This window comes from Gossypium arboreum, chromosome 11 (genome assembly GCF_025698485.1).
Source record: "Gossypium arboreum isolate Shixiya-1 chromosome 11, ASM2569848v2, whole genome shotgun sequence".
NCBI classification, from domain to species: Eukaryota; Viridiplantae; Streptophyta; class Magnoliopsida; order Malvales; family Malvaceae; genus Gossypium; species Gossypium arboreum.
In genome coordinates this window covers 104,365,372-104,383,521 of record NC_069080.1, presented here as the reverse complement: position 1 = coordinate 104,383,521, position 18,150 = coordinate 104,365,372, and positions in this window count along the sequence as shown.

Genomic DNA, 18,150 nt, shown 5'->3' with positions numbered 1-18,150 from the left:
CCGGAACATATTTCCAAGTTTCATGTACACTTAATCACATGTTACAACATTCACATTAGCCATTCGGCTTTACCACATATATATACACTTTCACATTCATCACATCGGCCATTAAGCCTTATCACATATACATACACTTTCACATTCACCACATCGGCCATTAGGCCTCATCACATATATATACATTTTCACATTCATCGCATCGGCCATTAGGCCTTATCACATATACATACATTTTCACATTCATCGCATCGGCCATTAGGCCTTATCACATATACATACATTTTCACATTCATCGCATCGGCCATTAGGCCTCATCACATATATATACATTTTCACATTCATCACATCGGCCATTAGGCCTTATCACATATACATACATTTTCACATTCATCACATCGGCCATTAGGCCTCATCACATATATATACATTTTCACGAATCTTGATATTAGAGATCCATCTAACACTCATGTATCATTTTACAATATCACACTTTAGAATTCAATATGGGATCAATCAATAGCTTATGAGCAACTAAAACAAAATCACAACAAAATCACATATTCGCTACGAGCTGTTTTCCTGAGCAATGGTCACTAAATTATTTATACCCGGAGCTACAAGACTCCAAATCACTTGCTGTTAATTTTCTCAGAATATAGACTCACATATCTTCCATCCATGAAATTTTCAGAATTTTTGGTTTGGCAAATCAATACCAGATTTTTCTTAAAGTTTCCCCTATTTCACTGTTTGAAGAACCTGACCAGTCTTCACTACAAATCAAAATTCTCATTGTACAGAATTCAAAGTATGTTCTACTTGATTTCATTTGAAACTAGACTCATTAAGGAGTCTAAGCATATAAATCTTATCTCATAACCATTTTTGTACAAATTATAACGATTTTCCAAAAATAGAACAGGGGATTTCGGAGTCATTCCGACACTGTCCCGCACAACTTTAGATATCTCTTCATAGGAATTTTCTTTGCTTCCACTGTCTCTTTTATAAGAAACTAGACCAACTAAGCTTTGATTACATGTTTTATTCAGCCTATAATTCCACACCAACAATTTATAATGATTTTCTAAAATCACATTACTGCTGCTGTCCAAGCAATTAATTACAATTTGCTCTTAACTTTCCAAGTCCAAACACTTATGAACTTACCATTTGGGCTTAAGACATATCATAGCCACATCATATCTTATCAAATCAACTCATTATGTCCTATTATGATTGAATTTACTCAATGATTAATCGCTTAAAACTTACCTCGGATGTGGTCGAACGATTTCGGCGGCTATTCGATCACTTCTTCCCTTCCCTTATCCAACTTGATCCTCTAGGCTCTTGAGCTTAATTAAACAAACAAATTGACTTAATCATTTGAGCATCGAAAAGAGGAATACAAGGCACTTTGCCCATATTTATACATTAGACATTAAAGTCACATACATGTGAAATCATGCATCAACTCAACATATTAACTCACATCCCTTTTAGTCGATTTTCCTAACCAAGATAAAGGCATCAATATGCTTGCCTCTAACCGAAAGCATGCAACCCTAATCTTCTCATGTGGCCGAGTATGCATGTATATGTTGAGGCTAATTATACTCAATACTTCCTACAAGTATGGTTACTTGTATTGATTATATCTCGTTTCATTTCAAATTCAAAACTCGGCTAATACGCATTTATACACTAGAAAGCAAATACTAACATTTTGCATTTCATCTTACTACCATGGCCGAATGCTCCTTCCACACCATTTACCTTCACAAAGCATAAATTTCATCATCCAAATTACAAGCTTACAACCTCATGAAGTTTAACCTCATAGTATCTATCAAACTCTCACTCATTAGCTTCTATCATAATCTCCAACAACACCAAATAGACATATACTTCGTGGGTCTATGGTAGAACCAAGAAAGGAACTCATAGATATTAAGATGTAAGCAATTACCATTATTTATCTAAGTTTAGCATAAAACACAACCATCACCCTTATTAATCTTTTATAGCCGAAAACCATACTCACCCCACAATTCAAATTTCAACATGGTTTACAAAAATCACTTAATATCTCATCAACACAACATCAACACCAAGCAAGAATGATACATCCATGGCCGAGTGTTATCTCCATAACATAGCAAGGTTTAGACCATGGGCTAGGTAGAGCTCAAGCTAACAACTAACACATGCAAGAATCTCATGGCACAACATCAAACTTACCTTAATAGTGACCTAGGATAGCCGAATGCTTCACTCTCTTCTCCCCTTTTTCCTTCAATTTTCAGCCAAAAATGTTCAAGGATGAACACACACATTTTTTTTTCTTCTTTGTTTTCTTTCTCTCATTCACGGCAAGGCGGGCATGGATGAGACCATTTTTTTTCTTTGCCCATGCTCTTTATTTTATTATTTCTAGCATCAGCATTCACCCAACATGTTTTATGACATGTTTAGCCCATAATTCTTTGTCATGGCCAGCCACCATCAATTAGGGGGGGAAATTTGACATGCAAGTCCTCCCTTTTTATTACATGCACTATTAGGTCCTTATAGATTAGCCTATCACATTTCAAAAGTGTCACACAAGTCCTACTAACTGAATTCACATGCAATCGACTAAATCGAAGCTTGAAATTTTTACACATACTTATTCACAAATAATAAGCATAGAATATAACAATTAATTATTTTTGTAACTCGGTTTTGTGGTCCCGAAACCACTTTCCGACTAGGGTCAAATTAGGGGTGTCACATGGCATCACTTGGAACTCGTAATGATCATATCGAGTCCTAAATGTTGTCTTGTGTACATCAATCTCTCTGACCCTCAACTGATATCTTGATCGAAGGTCAATCTTGGAGAAAATTGAAGCCCTTTGGAACTGGTCAAATAGATCATCTATTCTCGGTAAGGAATATTTATTCTTGATTGTCAACTTGTTCAATTGTCGATAGTTAATACACATACGCATGGATCCATCATTCTTTTTCACGAACAGAACTGGTGCTCCCCATAGAGACATTCTAGGATGGATGAACCCACGATCCAGTCACCCTTGAATCTGAGCCTTAAGCTCCACAAGCTCTTTCAGTGCCATTTTATATGGAGCAATGGACACCGAAGCTGTACCAGAAAAGAACTCAATCCCGAACTCTACTTCACGAGTTATAGGTAACCCAAGTAGCTTTTCAGGAAAAACGTCTACAAATTATTTAACCGTCCTAATATCCTTAACCGAAGAATCCTTAGAATCTGAAACACTGATGTAGGCCAGATACGCCTCACATCCCTTACGAACCAACTTTTTTTCCCTCAATGCAGAAATCACATTCAATAAGTAGTTCCGACATTCCCCAATTATGACCACCTCGTTATCCTCCTTAGTTCTCAATACAACTCTTTTTGTAGCACAATCCAAGCTCACTCGGTGTTTAACCAACCAATCTATTCCTAGTATCAGATCAAACTCTCTAAAAGGTAGTTCCATCAGATCAGCTAGAAAAATAGCCCCTTGATCCTCTAGAGCAACATCTCTAAAAAACTTATTCACCCTTACTGATTGTCCCAGCAAACTCAGTACAGTCACCTCACTCGCAATGCTCTCAACCAAGATACCCAAGTTCTCAGACACAATACAGGCTATATAGTAGCGAGTGGATCCTATATCTATTGGTGCAGTATAAGGTATATTATAAATAAAGAACGTATCGGTGATAACGTTCGGAGCATCTGCATCCTCTCGGTGATGTGTAACATAAACCAGAGCCGACTGCCTCGTCTCAATATGACCTGTACCTCTCCCCTGTGCCCTCTGACCACGGCCCAACCTATTACCACCTCTGACCTGACCATGGCCTTTCGGCGGCTGCTGAACTGCTCTTGGTGGTAGCGTAGTACCAGTACCTAAAGCTTGCATCTGATCGACCTCCGCTGACACTCTCTAATATGGTACTTTAATGGGCCGCACCTCAAACAAGCCCCAGTTCTTTTTCAGCACTCACCCTGGTGGCGTCTACCACAGTCAGTACACGAAGATTGTCCTATAGCAGCAATAGGAGTCCCAACTCTGGTTGGCCCATCAACTCTAGCATTTTTCTTAGGACTCTGAATGGAACTGGAAGGCTCCGAATCCCTCTTACTCTTACCTCGCTCTCGGTTCTAGTGATCAGCGCGCTTCACTTCCTTGATAATCTTTGCCTTGTCAACTAAGGCAGCAAAGTCTTGCTCTATCTATGGAGCTATCAGAACCCTCAGACTATCCCTGAGGCCATCCTCGAAGCGAACACATCGCTAATACTCAATCGCCACCATACCTCGAGCATAGTAGCTCAGTATAAAAAATTCAGCCTCATACTCGACCACCGATCTATCTCTCTGAGTCAGATTTAGGAACTCTCTTCTATGGGTATCCTCATAACTGGTCCCCACATACTTCCCCTAGAAAGCAGTCTTAAAGAACTCTCAGGTTAGTCGATCGAGCTGAGTGCCCTTATTAACAGTGAACCACCATTGATATGCCTCCTCACGTAGCAGCGACACAACACCCTTTAATTTCTACTCGGGGGTGCAGTCCAGATCGTCCATAATCCACTCGGTGGCCTCTATCCAGTAGTTAGCCACATTAGGGGCAACTCCAGCAGTACCCCTGAGAAGCTCAGCTCCATTAGACCGGAGTCGTTCTGTAACTGACCCACGGCCTCCAACTTTAGTATTGTGCGCAACGACCCTCTCTAAAATCCTCAACATGACTTGGGAGTCCCAAGTCGCTCGATCATGAAACCCAATCTCAGCCATAGGTGAAGCCGGTGTCTCACTAGTATCCAAAATTAGGCAGATTTTCAAATGACGAAGTCCCAGCTTGAACACCTCTACGGCCTCTAGGACGACCTCTTGTACCCCGTCCGCGAGTACCTTTGGTGCTCATTTTCTAATTACGTTCTATCTGTACTAACAGTTTTATGCATCAGTTTACAGTTCCAATGTTTATTAACAGATATTTTATAAAAATAGTATCAGAAGTGTAAAGTTTATTTCGTACATCGCAATGTCAATCAATGTCTATCAGTTTTACTATAATCTCAGTATACCCTATTTTGAGTGTTTTCAGTACAACCTATCTATAGTAGTCTCAGTATATACTACCTATAATAGTTTCAGGACATACTACCAAAACAATTTCAAGTCAATTAACAGTTTCAAAAAACTTACTGGATTGGCGCCGGAGACTCGGTGTACCACACTTTCAGTAAAATATTTAAAAATCACTTCTCGAAATATCACGTATTAAAAAAACCTACATCCACAGCCGAGTTTTACAATCTAGCTCTGATACCACTAAATGTAACACCCCACACCTGGCCTGGACGCTATGGCCGAATCGGGGGATGTCACATGGTAGTGTGTTTGAAAACCATAACTTTACTTAAAATAATTTTCGTTTAAAATTTTTTATTATTACTTATTAATTCTAAAATCGTGTTATTTATTAAGTTAAAAGTGCTCAAAACATTTATTCAATGCGGAAGCTTTAAAAACGGTTTGCGCATTTGTGAGTATTTTGCTAAAATGTTTATTTCTTTTGAAACCTCGACTTTTCCTAATTCTAGGGTTATAAACCATAACCAATAAGAAATCCTAAACTAAAATAAAAATCCATAGAGGCCACATTTACAATAAATACCCAAATGAAATTTAAAATCATAAATAAGTATGAAACAATGTCAAAAGGGGTCGTGTGGCCACCATTGAGTCCTTCGCTGCACCCATCTGTCAAGGTTGGGGATTACCTGTATAGATAAACCGAAGGGGTGAGTTTACATAACTCAGTGTGTAATCCCCAAATAAAAAAAAGACAGTATGTACATGATAACAGTCTAGCCGTAAACCCTTTCAGTAACCGTATCAGTTTCAGTTTGGCCTTAGCCCATCTCAGTACAGAATCAGTCATTTAGTTGGGCCTTAGCCCATCAACGTGTCAGTAGCAGTAACAGATTTGAAATCACAAAATCTTACCCAGACAGCCTCTACACGCCATCTCCGTCCAACCCTACACTCCATGTGGGGATATAATCAACCCACCCATCCCTACACTCCAACAAGTGCTGAGTGCAGCACTAGATAGTAATTTGTAGCTGAGCTACCAGTAAATTAGGCTCGAGGCCTTTTAGTACACTTTTTCCAAACAAAATCAACCCCAAGCCAATGCAATGCAATGCAATATACAGTTATGACATGCTATAACATGGTAACAGTACATACAATATCAGTTCAGTGAAACATCATTATGCTCGATAACATGTATACATATAAATCATTCATACAGTTATTTCATTCTATTAGGGGTCTAAGTAAGCTTACCGACCCTATAGTAGGTTTACTGTCGTCTTAGGCGACCCATGCAACATTGGCAACAAAGCAATGAAAATGGGCTCACATGCCCATGTTGTCTGTCCGTGTGGGTCCACATGCCCGTGTGGCCCACACGACCCAATTTGGCCTTGGCCATGTGGATCACACAGCCTGGCCTAGAATCCCACACACTCATGTGGCTTACCCATGTGGGCCCACACGCCCGTGTGGCCCACTCAGTCCAAATCAGTCAAGCCCGTGTGTCGCACACAGCTTACATAGCCATTACACGGTCGTGTCTGATGTACATGGCCTGGCCTCGTTGATCACAGGCTCGTGTTAAGGCACACAGCCTACCGTACGGGCAACCACACGCTGATGTGGCATCGACAGTGAGGTTTTCGGCTTTCGTTACAACCTAATTTTCTGTGCAATTGAGTACACACCTGGTTTTGATTCAAAGCTAAAGCCACCATGAACACTCCAAAACCTATTATTGACAAACATTTTTCTCAATTAGTCACTTAAATGCTCGAATTAAACTTAACCTTAAAATGTAAAAGTCCTCTTCCAAGCGGAAAAACTCTTACCTTATGAACTACAAACGCTTACCTCTATAAGTCGGCACCAGCACAGCCCCTCACACCTAATTTTTGGCTATCAACATAGTTAAACAAAGGTTCCCTAATTAATAACTTAAAAATCAAAATTTTAAAGCACATCATCACTTACCAAATGAGTGTGACCCTATGTTACGTACTATGACGAATTGAAAACAAAGTTGAAAAAAGAAAGGAAGGAAAAGTTGGATTTAGCAAGAGGGAGGGTAGAATTCGGCAGCAAAGGGAAAAAATATGGAGGGAAACGGTAGAGACTTTTTTTCAGGAGAGAAGAAAAATAACTGGGTAACCCTTAAATCCCCTATGTTGCTCCTACTAAACCACATTCGTTTCAACTACTTCAGTATTCCAGTCCCTCTCAAACATCCACACTACATTAGCAGCAAAAATAATGCCCAAGTACAGACTCGAACACAAGACCTCCCTCACACCAACACTCCACTTAACCATCAAACCAAAAGGCTCATTCTAACATTATTTTACAAACAACTTTACTTAAACCCTTTAAGCAAGGCTAAGGCTTCAATCATTTAAAAATTTCAAAATGTACCCAAGTCGAGGCTTGAACTTGGGGACTCACACATAAACCCAAAACACTTAACCACTGAATTAGATACATACTTATCAAACAATAATAAAAACATAATAGGTATTTTTAGGTCGTTACAATTTCATCCACTAACACCTCTACCACTACCATTACCTCATTCATGACAAATCCAACAATATCATCCCCTCACGAAATAAACTCATGTTCAAACCGATCAAGAATCCAAGTGAACAACAATTAGTAAGTCCTGAAAAATCACAGAAAGCCAAATATTAGACAATAACCGGCGATGGAGGAGGAAAATTGAGTCGAACTAATGGCTATTGATAGAGATTCGATCTTGGGTAGTCCAAAAGTTGGGGATTTTTTTAGATGTTTTCAAAAGTAGATCATGGCAGTGGTGAATGTGTCAATGGATGAAATGAAAATATGAGTGGTGGTGGAAGGTTTTCATGGTTAGTAGATGGTATGGGTTTATGGGCTTTGGCTATAGGTAATGATGGCTTTCGACTTCCTGCTTCTTTCTTCATTGCTAATTTGACTTCTTAATATGTTAAAAGAAATGGAGAAATAGGAAAATAGAGGGAGAAGCAAAATAGAATAGAAAAAAAGAAAAAAAAAGTAAAGTTTAAAGAACATAAAAAAATTAAATTACTCAAAAAAATGGAGACCAATTGTATAATTTAACCTAAATTTTTTATTTAAAATGATGATTTAACATTACATGTCAGCTTATCGTTACACCGTTAATGACAATTAACTGCTTAGTAACTAAAATGTTACAACACGATAACATAAGTGACTAAAACGTAATATTTCAAATATAAGTGACTACAATGTAACCTGTGGTAAACAAAAGTAACCATGGGTATAGTTTACCCTAAAATATTATACTTTGTTTAAACAATCCTTTATGCTATTTTTGTAGTTAAATAAATCCCCAACCTATCATTTTTACCCATGAAAGCGTTTAATTTTATATTATAGTAAAAAACTTTTGAAATTTTAAACTAATTTTCATTTTATGATGATTTGATAAGAACAGTTTATTAAATAAAAATAAAATAATATTTTTGAAAGTAAAACAAAACAATAGTTTAAATTTTTGAAAGTGCTTATATACTTAACATAACCATTCTTTGGAAAATTTTGATTACTCTTTTAAATCTTATGTTGATGTTAAAAGTGTAAAGAATTTCTATTGCATCAACAAGAAATTAAGATAAAATCTGAAATTTAAAATAATTTTATTTTAATAATAAAATCAAGGGATTTTATGTGTAAAAATAACAAGATATGAGCTTATTTAACTACAAAAATAGTTTAAGTGTTTGTTAAACAAAGTGTAGTAGTTTAAGGAGTTTTTAAAATTATTGCCTTTTAAAATTTATTAAAGTTTCATATATAATTTTTTATTGTAATAATAAAAAAAGGTTTAAAATGTCAAAAGTCCATCTACTCTTTTGAAATTGAAATTTTAGTCTTTATATTTTAATTTTGAGATATCAAGTCCCTATACTTCTTTTGATTTAAAAATCTTGGCCTGTAACGCCCTCAAATAGACCTGATTTACTAAGTTCAGATATAGGGCGATACTAGGAAGTGCAAAATATTTAGTAAAACAGTTTATTAATTTCTTTTTTAAGTCTATTATTTGAAGTCCAAAAGAAAATCTCAACATCTTTAAAATTTTGAAATGGAATACAAGTTAAACATCTTATTACAACACATTTGATTCAAATTTTTACAAGTTAGAAAATTATTTAAGAAAGACTTAAAAGACAAATTTTGAAGTTGTGCCACCAATCCTCTATATGCATAATAGCCAAATTTGCCACTAGCTTGGCGTGCTTATGGGGTTGTCCCTCCAGACGAAGCCGTTTCTCAACAAACCTGAAAAGAAAAAATAACCTTGTAACTAAAGAAGTACTTAGTGAGCTCATTGATAGTACCTTGGTGTAGTCTTGTAATACTTTGGGACTTTCCATGGTTCCACTTATACTCTGCGCCATTTACTACGACTATGTTGTACGATTTTATCCTTCTCGTACATGCCAATTATCACATCCTTATTGTACTAAATCTTTTAAACTTAATTACCAGGGTGATCCTTCTCATTATTACATAATTCTCTTGCCCCAATATACTTTGTAATAGAATACTCTTAGAAACCACTTCCATCAATCCACAACTCAACTCATACTCTTCTTTCAATTAATTTCACACTATCATTGTCTTGGGCGAACACATACATATGGAAGATACTTACATAGTTTTTCATACTATTGATTCTTACTCAGACATGCATTGATTCATTTAAGTTCTTATACCCATACTAATAATTCACTACGAGCAACATCCAGATGAACTCCATATCATGCTATAACATAATATCCTAATTCAAATCAACTTAGAAGAAGATATGATAGCCCTTTCTTTTCATACTCACAGATCATCATAACGACGCCCTTCTTGGCTTATAGATATATATATTTTTCATGTAAATCCTTTGAGACTTCAATCCACTCTTATTCCAAAGCATATAATTACCTTATCTAGGTTATACATGTTACAGAATTACTAGAACTTACTCATATCTTTCCACAGAGATAGACATTCAGATTCATATCTTACCAAATATTCTTGACAGTTCACGCCACATAGATTTAGCAAAATACACCATACATGCAACTAAATAGAACGCCACTAAGGTGATCCATTCAGAGTTTGCCACAAAGGTTATTCTTACATATTATATCACAAAGGCCTTTCTTTTATATTACACCACCAAGGCTTTTCTATCCTAATGTGTTTACGATATGGATTTGTCTTAACTCTTGTTATATGAAGTTTTCCTATCATCATCCTGGGACACACAGAAAACCTTATTGGGTAATCACCGTCCTTTAGTTTCTTTCAGAAAATGCCATGGCCATGGACTTTTTTTCTTTTACAGATCGTGTTTAAAGTCTCAATGGACCCCTTTAGACTCCACTGTGGTGAACAAATACTAACTCACTTGACCAGCTCATTATGCATTGACATCATTTAAGACTTCACACTTTTATCCATTAACAACAATTGGCTAATTCACATCTCATCACATACATTCCATTTGTGCTCATACAATCATACTTCATCATCAGAATACTTATCGCACACTTAACTTGTCAGATTCCATGCGGACTACACATGCAAGACCCAACAAACATCTATAAAATAGTATAACCTTCATATTATAATTTTTTTATGTTGATTTTATAGTTCATTCAATTTCCACAGAAATATAATAAACAGTATACATGTAAGAGTCAGTTTAGGGACTCCTCTGATAACCATTGATAACAGTTAGGACTCTAGATTCATCATCCAACCAGAAACCGCAAAAATCACAACTTATAAAACATATGAACACCATTAAAACTCTTTCGTATAACTTTTACCATCATTTGGAACCCAGATAACCACTATGCAAAGCCTTAGTTCTTCATCTTACTATTCTTCACGCACATAAAAACAAACTTACTCTTTAAAAGTTAACATGCAAAACCATAATACTTACCTAGGATGTTAAGTAACCCTCTACATGTACTCTAATCCTTTTTTTTAGCTCAATCAAGAAAGATATATGCATCGCTCCAATGCAAATCATCAATGGTGTTTTAAATGGAAGAAAGAAGATAACTCTCTTTTCTTCTCATGCCCTTAATAATATATATAAAAACCTATGTTCTCTTAGTAGAACTCGAAACGTGAAGCTTTCAAGGCTGCCTTAATTAATGGTTTACAACTAGATTTATATATACTTGGTTCATCTCTTCCTTCCTTCCTAACTACCTAGTTAAAATGTAACCATCATAATAACTCAATAAACTAGCACACATTACCTTTGGGGACAACTCAAATTACCTATAAATCCTCAATACTCTTACCCATTTCTTCTTGTTTACAACTTAACAAATTCAGAGAACTATTATTGCAAAAAACTCTAACATCAACTATGCATTTGATGTATATACCAAGAGCATTAATTGGACAAATAAGTTTGCGCCACTCAAATTTCTTTTGGTTTAACTCTAAACTTAGGAGCCACTATAGTTGGGAGTTAAAACTCTCTCCCTACTTAGGAAATTTTGTCCCAAAAATTAATATAATCTTAGTGAATTCATTTACTCAATTAATAATTGGTCGCCTATTCGACGTATCACTAGGATCCCATACTTGCTTAGAATACCAACAGGTTAGCCCACTCACTAAAACTTGGCGATTAAGTAAAAGTATCAAATTTTCACAACTTACCTTATGATAGATGTCACCATCATATTGCAGAACTTAAATAGTCATCTTCAACTTGACTTTTCCCGCAAGATTACATCTATTTATATCCGTCGTTTCAAGACCCTTTTTTCTTTTTCACTTTGTTGAAACATCTGAATCCCTAATTTATTATTTGTTCAATATGTTCTTTACTTTCTTTGACTTCATCTACTCAAAGGTACTAATCATTCTTCTTCTTCTTTTTTTATCTTTTTCTTACACTTATCACTAAAATAGTTCAATCCACAACCCAGGGAAGGGCCGAAGCTATACTAATCAAAATGTCACTCTGACCAATCCTATTCCATTTGGGCTTCAAGGTCTAGAGAATACCCTTCCGAGTGTAAGGACTCAATTGGCCACCTGCAGCACCACTGATGACGAGATGGATCGATATTTAGGGGTTCAAGGTATACTGAACCCAAACTTCACTTACAATTTCTATCTGCCCAAGCGATGTCGTTTAAATGATAATGTCGTAGGTTTCATTTTACCACTGATTCTATTAGAGGCTGGTTTTCATTTACCATTGAATTCTTTTTTCTGTGCTATTTTGAATGAGTAACAAATTGCACCGAGGCAGTTATCAGCTCTATCTTGGTGGACTTTGGTAGCTTATTAAATTGACTGCTGCATGCACAACGAACCACCTTTGCTGAAGGTTTTTCAAAAGTTCTATTAGTTGAAAGTGATTATACAATGAGTATTTGCTAGCAATGCCTATTTTAGTGCGTACAAGGTGTGAACCTATTATATAGAACATCATTTCTAACCTCATCAATGGAAAGATAAATACATATTAGTCATATGTAAACTTGAGTTTGGTTTTTATTTTCCAACAAGATGGTTTATTCCCAAGAATAGTACTTGCACTCAATGTCAGCCAATGGATTCCGAGCTTGCTAATATACAGTACAAACAATTAAGTAAATGGCGCATTCTTAACTTGGTGGAACTTGTTTCAGTTAGAAAGGTATTCTAATACTCTCTTAAGGAATTTAGCCATAATGTTTATTAAGCAAATGATTCCATCAAGTTGCTAAATGGTCTTAAGGTGCCTTCTGCTTTTGAAGATTGGCCATATAATTCAGATGGTGACTTAGCAAACATCCTACTAGAGCGCATAAGAGAGCCATCTTTCTACTTTTACATCATTTATGACCTTTCTCCATGAAATTAGAATCTTATTACTAACCCTGTAACTACTTTTACTTATAATACAAGTTAGGCTAATTCTCCTATTGATAGTGCAGGGCCTTTATCCCATTCCTAAGAAATGGAAATTTCATCTATCCTTAAGGGAGCTCATACCTAGGGGAAAGCTACTACTGCTTCATCAACTAAGACAACAGTAAGGAAAACAGAGAAAATGATTCGAACAGAAGAGAGTATTCAGGAGTTTGAAAGAAGTGAGTGCCCTCCACTGATAAGGCATAGACCAAGCAGGGAATTATCGCTACAGTTACCCCTACCCCATCAGTTCCTGCTTTTCCCAAAAATCCATTATTACCTGAAGAGTCCGTCTTTCATCCAAGTTTTCCCATACTTTCTTCTGATCCTACATTTTTAGAAAATCTTTTATGGGTAGTTCCTGTGGTTCAATCAACGGTTCCTCCTCCTCAAGTACCAAATGTTACCCCTACTGGAATAGGAAATGTTTTTCCTTGGTGAGCTCTTTTAGAGTCAGTGCCATCATCCACATCCCTTAGCTCTGTCTCTCAAAAATAAAAGAGCTTACTACCTCTTCAATTAAGGAAAGCTTTCTCCTCTTACTTCACATCACTTCCACTAAGTGCCTTCTAACTCTTATGTTTCACTTCCGCATCCCATTTTTCACTAGCGTCGGAAACAGTAGTTTCGGGGCCACTGAATCTGATAAGTTCATAAATATTATTATTAATATTTACGAGTCAAACATAGTTTTAAAAAGGTTTTTTATATAGTGATTTTTTTATATAAGCGATTTATTAAGTTTAAATGGTAAGACCCTAAGGTCAAATGGTTTTAGAAAATGAGGTATTGGGACCTCATTTCTATAAATTGAGCCATAAATATTTTTATAAATATTTACAAAGTGTCATTAAGGTTGTATTAAAGCTTCGTTGAAAAATTTTAACGTTTTGATTGTTAATTAATTAAAAAGGACTAAATTGTAAAAGATGTAAAATTTGATCACTATTTGATTTGAGTGATTAAATGGTTAATTAAATAAATTAAAAGGGACTTAAATGGTAATTAAATCACGGTCAAAGTTTCCAAGCGGGGGTGTTATGATTGAATCCACTAGCTTTTGGATTAATTGTTCTTTTAGTCCTAATTAGTTTAGCATTAAATTGTAAATAAGTTTATTTAGTTAGGATTTAATTTAATTGAAGGATCAATTGTGAAATTAAACCTTCCTTTGATGGTAATTATGCCATATATTCATGTGATGGACAATTATGGTCATGAAATTGGTGTTTTATTTGTTTATTAACCAAGATTAAAATGGTAATTTGATAAATTAAATTAAATTAAATAAAAAACAAAAGGTTAATTTGATATCATCTTTTTGGTTTCTTCTTCAACAACTGGAAACACCATAGATGTTGAGATGAAGCTTTCGGCCATCTTTCATTTGATGCATGCAAGTCTTTTTTATCCTTGTTTCTAATAATTTTTATGTTTTCGAGATCGTTGCAACTAGGTCCAGCTAGCCTGTACCTTCAATTTTGAAACTATTAAAGACTTTGAATGTTTCCATTATAAACCTTGTGATTTTAGATGTTAAATGATGAATTTAAAATATTATTTGTTATTTAAAAGTATTTTATTAAGTGATTTTTGATGAATTTTTCGATTAGCGACTAAATTGTTAAAATAGTAAAAATGCAAGGATTAAATGTGAAATTTTTACATGAATGGCTATTTTAGATAGCATGGACATTTGGCTAAGCTCAATTTTGGGTAAAAATTGTTAATTTGCATGTTTTGGGCTCAGGGACTAGATTGAATAAAAGTAAACATTTAGATGTAATTTTGTAAAAAATTCAAAAATAATCAAATTACATGAAATGAAATTTTTTATTGTCTAAATTAGTATATTGAATGAAATTATTAATTTAGATCAAGATTGGGTGGAAATTTGAGGAAAATGGAAAATTACCAAAATGCTCCTAAACTTTGGTATTTCTGCAATTTAGCCAGCTAAGTTCGTATGAACTGTATTATGAATAATTTTGATTAAATTGAATGTTAAAATGTGATTAAATCAATATATATATATATGTTAGTATGTAATTTACTATGTTATGAAATGACGTAAATCCAACGAGGTACGACGATTACCAAGCCCCGTTTGAACCTTAGGAACTCATAGGATACAAATGACATGTCATTAGGGTTTACATGATTTGGGTGCTGGTCTTGAACGTCCTACCGATGGCTGAGGTCAAGTATGTGTTGCGGATACTCCACAGCTTGTATGAGCAGCATCGTGTTGCTACGTTCATACCCACAGCTCATGTGAGCAGGCTCATTTTCACAACTCGTGTGAGCATACATGTATAGGAATTGACAGATTACAGTTATATGAGTTAGCACACTATGTGTGAGCTATCCCAAGTATCCAACGCTATTCTAAATGGTTCAACGGGTATTATTCGGATAAGAAATGATAAGAAAATGATATGTTTTATGATATGTACATATATAAACATCCTTGATATGATGATACATGAAAATTATATAGGTTGAGATGAGTTATAAACTCATGAGATACATGTTGTGGCTAAATGGTTGTTAATGTTAATGTGCCTACAATTTATATCATGTATGCAAACATGTTTAGTGTAAATGCTTAGGCTTTGGCCAAGTTGTGGTTGGATTATGCCATGTTAAAATTGTAAGTTATGCATTGATATGGTAAGTGCCTAAATGGAAATATGCTGGTGATCATGAAAGATTGGTAAGGTTTAAACTATGTAATTTCTATTGAAATGGTTATCATCTGGTTAATTCCAAAAGAACTATGTTAAATGCACTAGCTTGTGGCTATGGTTAAATGATATAGTTATCTCTTGTGTGATATGCATATGAAACGGGTGTGGAAAAGTAATGAAATAGTAACTTCATACTTATAGTGTAAAATGATGAAAAAGGGAATGATGAGTTGAATTGATGTTGTTATTTAAGTTAAATAAAGTAAATGCAATAGAAAGTAATGAAATACAAATGAAAATAAGAAAATTTAAAAGGGTTTAAAGTTTTATAAATCCTGCTATGCTAGGGAAGATATGTATAATTGATGCTATAAATTTACTCACTTTATGAGTTGTTGAATATGGTTTCATGATCTTGCGGTATTGGTATAGGATTATTTTTTATAAGTATAAATTTCATATTTGAAATCGATTGATATGACTAAAATTTATACAAGCTTACTAAGTATTCATTGCTTACGTAGTTATCCTTCTCTTACTTTACAGATTATTGGAAGCTTGACTAGGTTGGAAGCTCATCGGAGATCTATCACGCTATCTAGCGATTATATCGATAGATTTTGATGTCATAGTTAAGGTTATAATGGCCTGTATAGGTGGAGTTATGATTGATGATTAGTTGAATGTTGGTTGATGAGTTTGGCATGTATATGTCATTTTGGGTGATGTAGCCTCGGTACATTTGGTGCCTTGTTGATATGTGTTAATTTGGTAATGTGTTAAAGCGTGTTTGAATGGCCAAAGTGATATATGATGAATTGAACTCAACATGGTCAAGATATGGTATGCTTTGGAAAGGTTTTGACCATATGTGCAAGATTGAAATATGGTTTGTATACATGTTGACTATTGGAAGCATCTAGGTATGGTTAGATTTGTGTCATTTAGATGGCCTTGATGGTTGGAGTTGATATGGTCATTTGAAGTTGTGTTTTGAATAACCAAATTGGTATGTTTGAATATAATTTTGGCATGTGGTCAATTATGGTATAACATGGTATGGAATTAAACTATATATATATATGGATGAGTGATAGTACTAGAAAGAACATATGTTTTCTCCCTATTTATTGGTTAATTTGTCCCCATTTAGTTATCTTTAGCACATATTTTAGCATTTTCAGTTCAGTAAATTGCATTTATAACAAAGTGGATCTTAACCTATTTATCCTTAATTTTTTCATGTTTTGGTACTGATGTCGCTGCATGAGTATTTCTAGATTGCACCCAGAATTGTCATTGCACTTGACAGCTGTCCTGATAAGAAAAAAAATGTGTGAGCTGTCCAGTCCGGTACAACCAACTTATATGCAGAGATAGTATTATTCTGATGAAAGGACACTTGTGCTATTTGGATAAATATTAATATTCACATGAAAAGGAAAAAATGGAAGGCTTTTTGGGGGGTATTATCTTCTTCAACATATCTTTTGAAGTTTTTCGGCTATGGCGGCTTAAGTCTCCTACAGGTGAATCGACATGAAAGGGACACAGATTAGCTCCTGACTAGGAGCCCTGAGTACGACACAGAGAGAATAAAGAGATTCAAGTCGAGATTGTCTAGGAATATTATTCTCCACTTGTTTCTTTTATATTTTTTCTAAACGATGTTGATTACTTTCTATTTCATGTTTGTACAGAAGTACACATGATTTCTAGGTTAAATGTTATTTTATTCAATCTTTTTCTACTGTTTAATCTTTGGGTTTGAATGCTTTTATCATGGAAGTGTTATTGCGGTCACTAACACTAGAAAGTGCAGCGACAGTTCAAGCTAACAAGAATGACAACGGAATTTGCTTGAGGATTAGAGGAATTTAATCCACTGTTCTTAATAGTGTTTCATTGCCATCACTTGAAGGTGTGGTTAATGTGCATGTTTAAGTCTTAGATTAAATATAGAAGTTAAGCTTGGTAAAATATTCATTGCAATTTAATGCATTGAAAATCACCTATCCTTTTATACCTTGTGAGCACTTAGTATTCTGTTGAATATTCATGTTGGGAATCCTAGTTTATCATTATCATATTTTATCTTATTGTTTTCAAGTTATTGCTTCGACAACTACTCTCACAATTTATCTCATTTATATCTATTTATTGCACTGACATTGATAGACAAAAGACAACCATCCTCGTGGGATTGATATCCGACAGACTCATATCTGCCTACTATACTTGCATCGACAGTGTTCGCTTATACATTATTGCTGTGACGTTAAACAGCCGATCAATGAGTTATGGTCATATATGTATATTTGGGATGTATGATAACTATATGATGGAAGTTCAAATGGTAGATAAAAA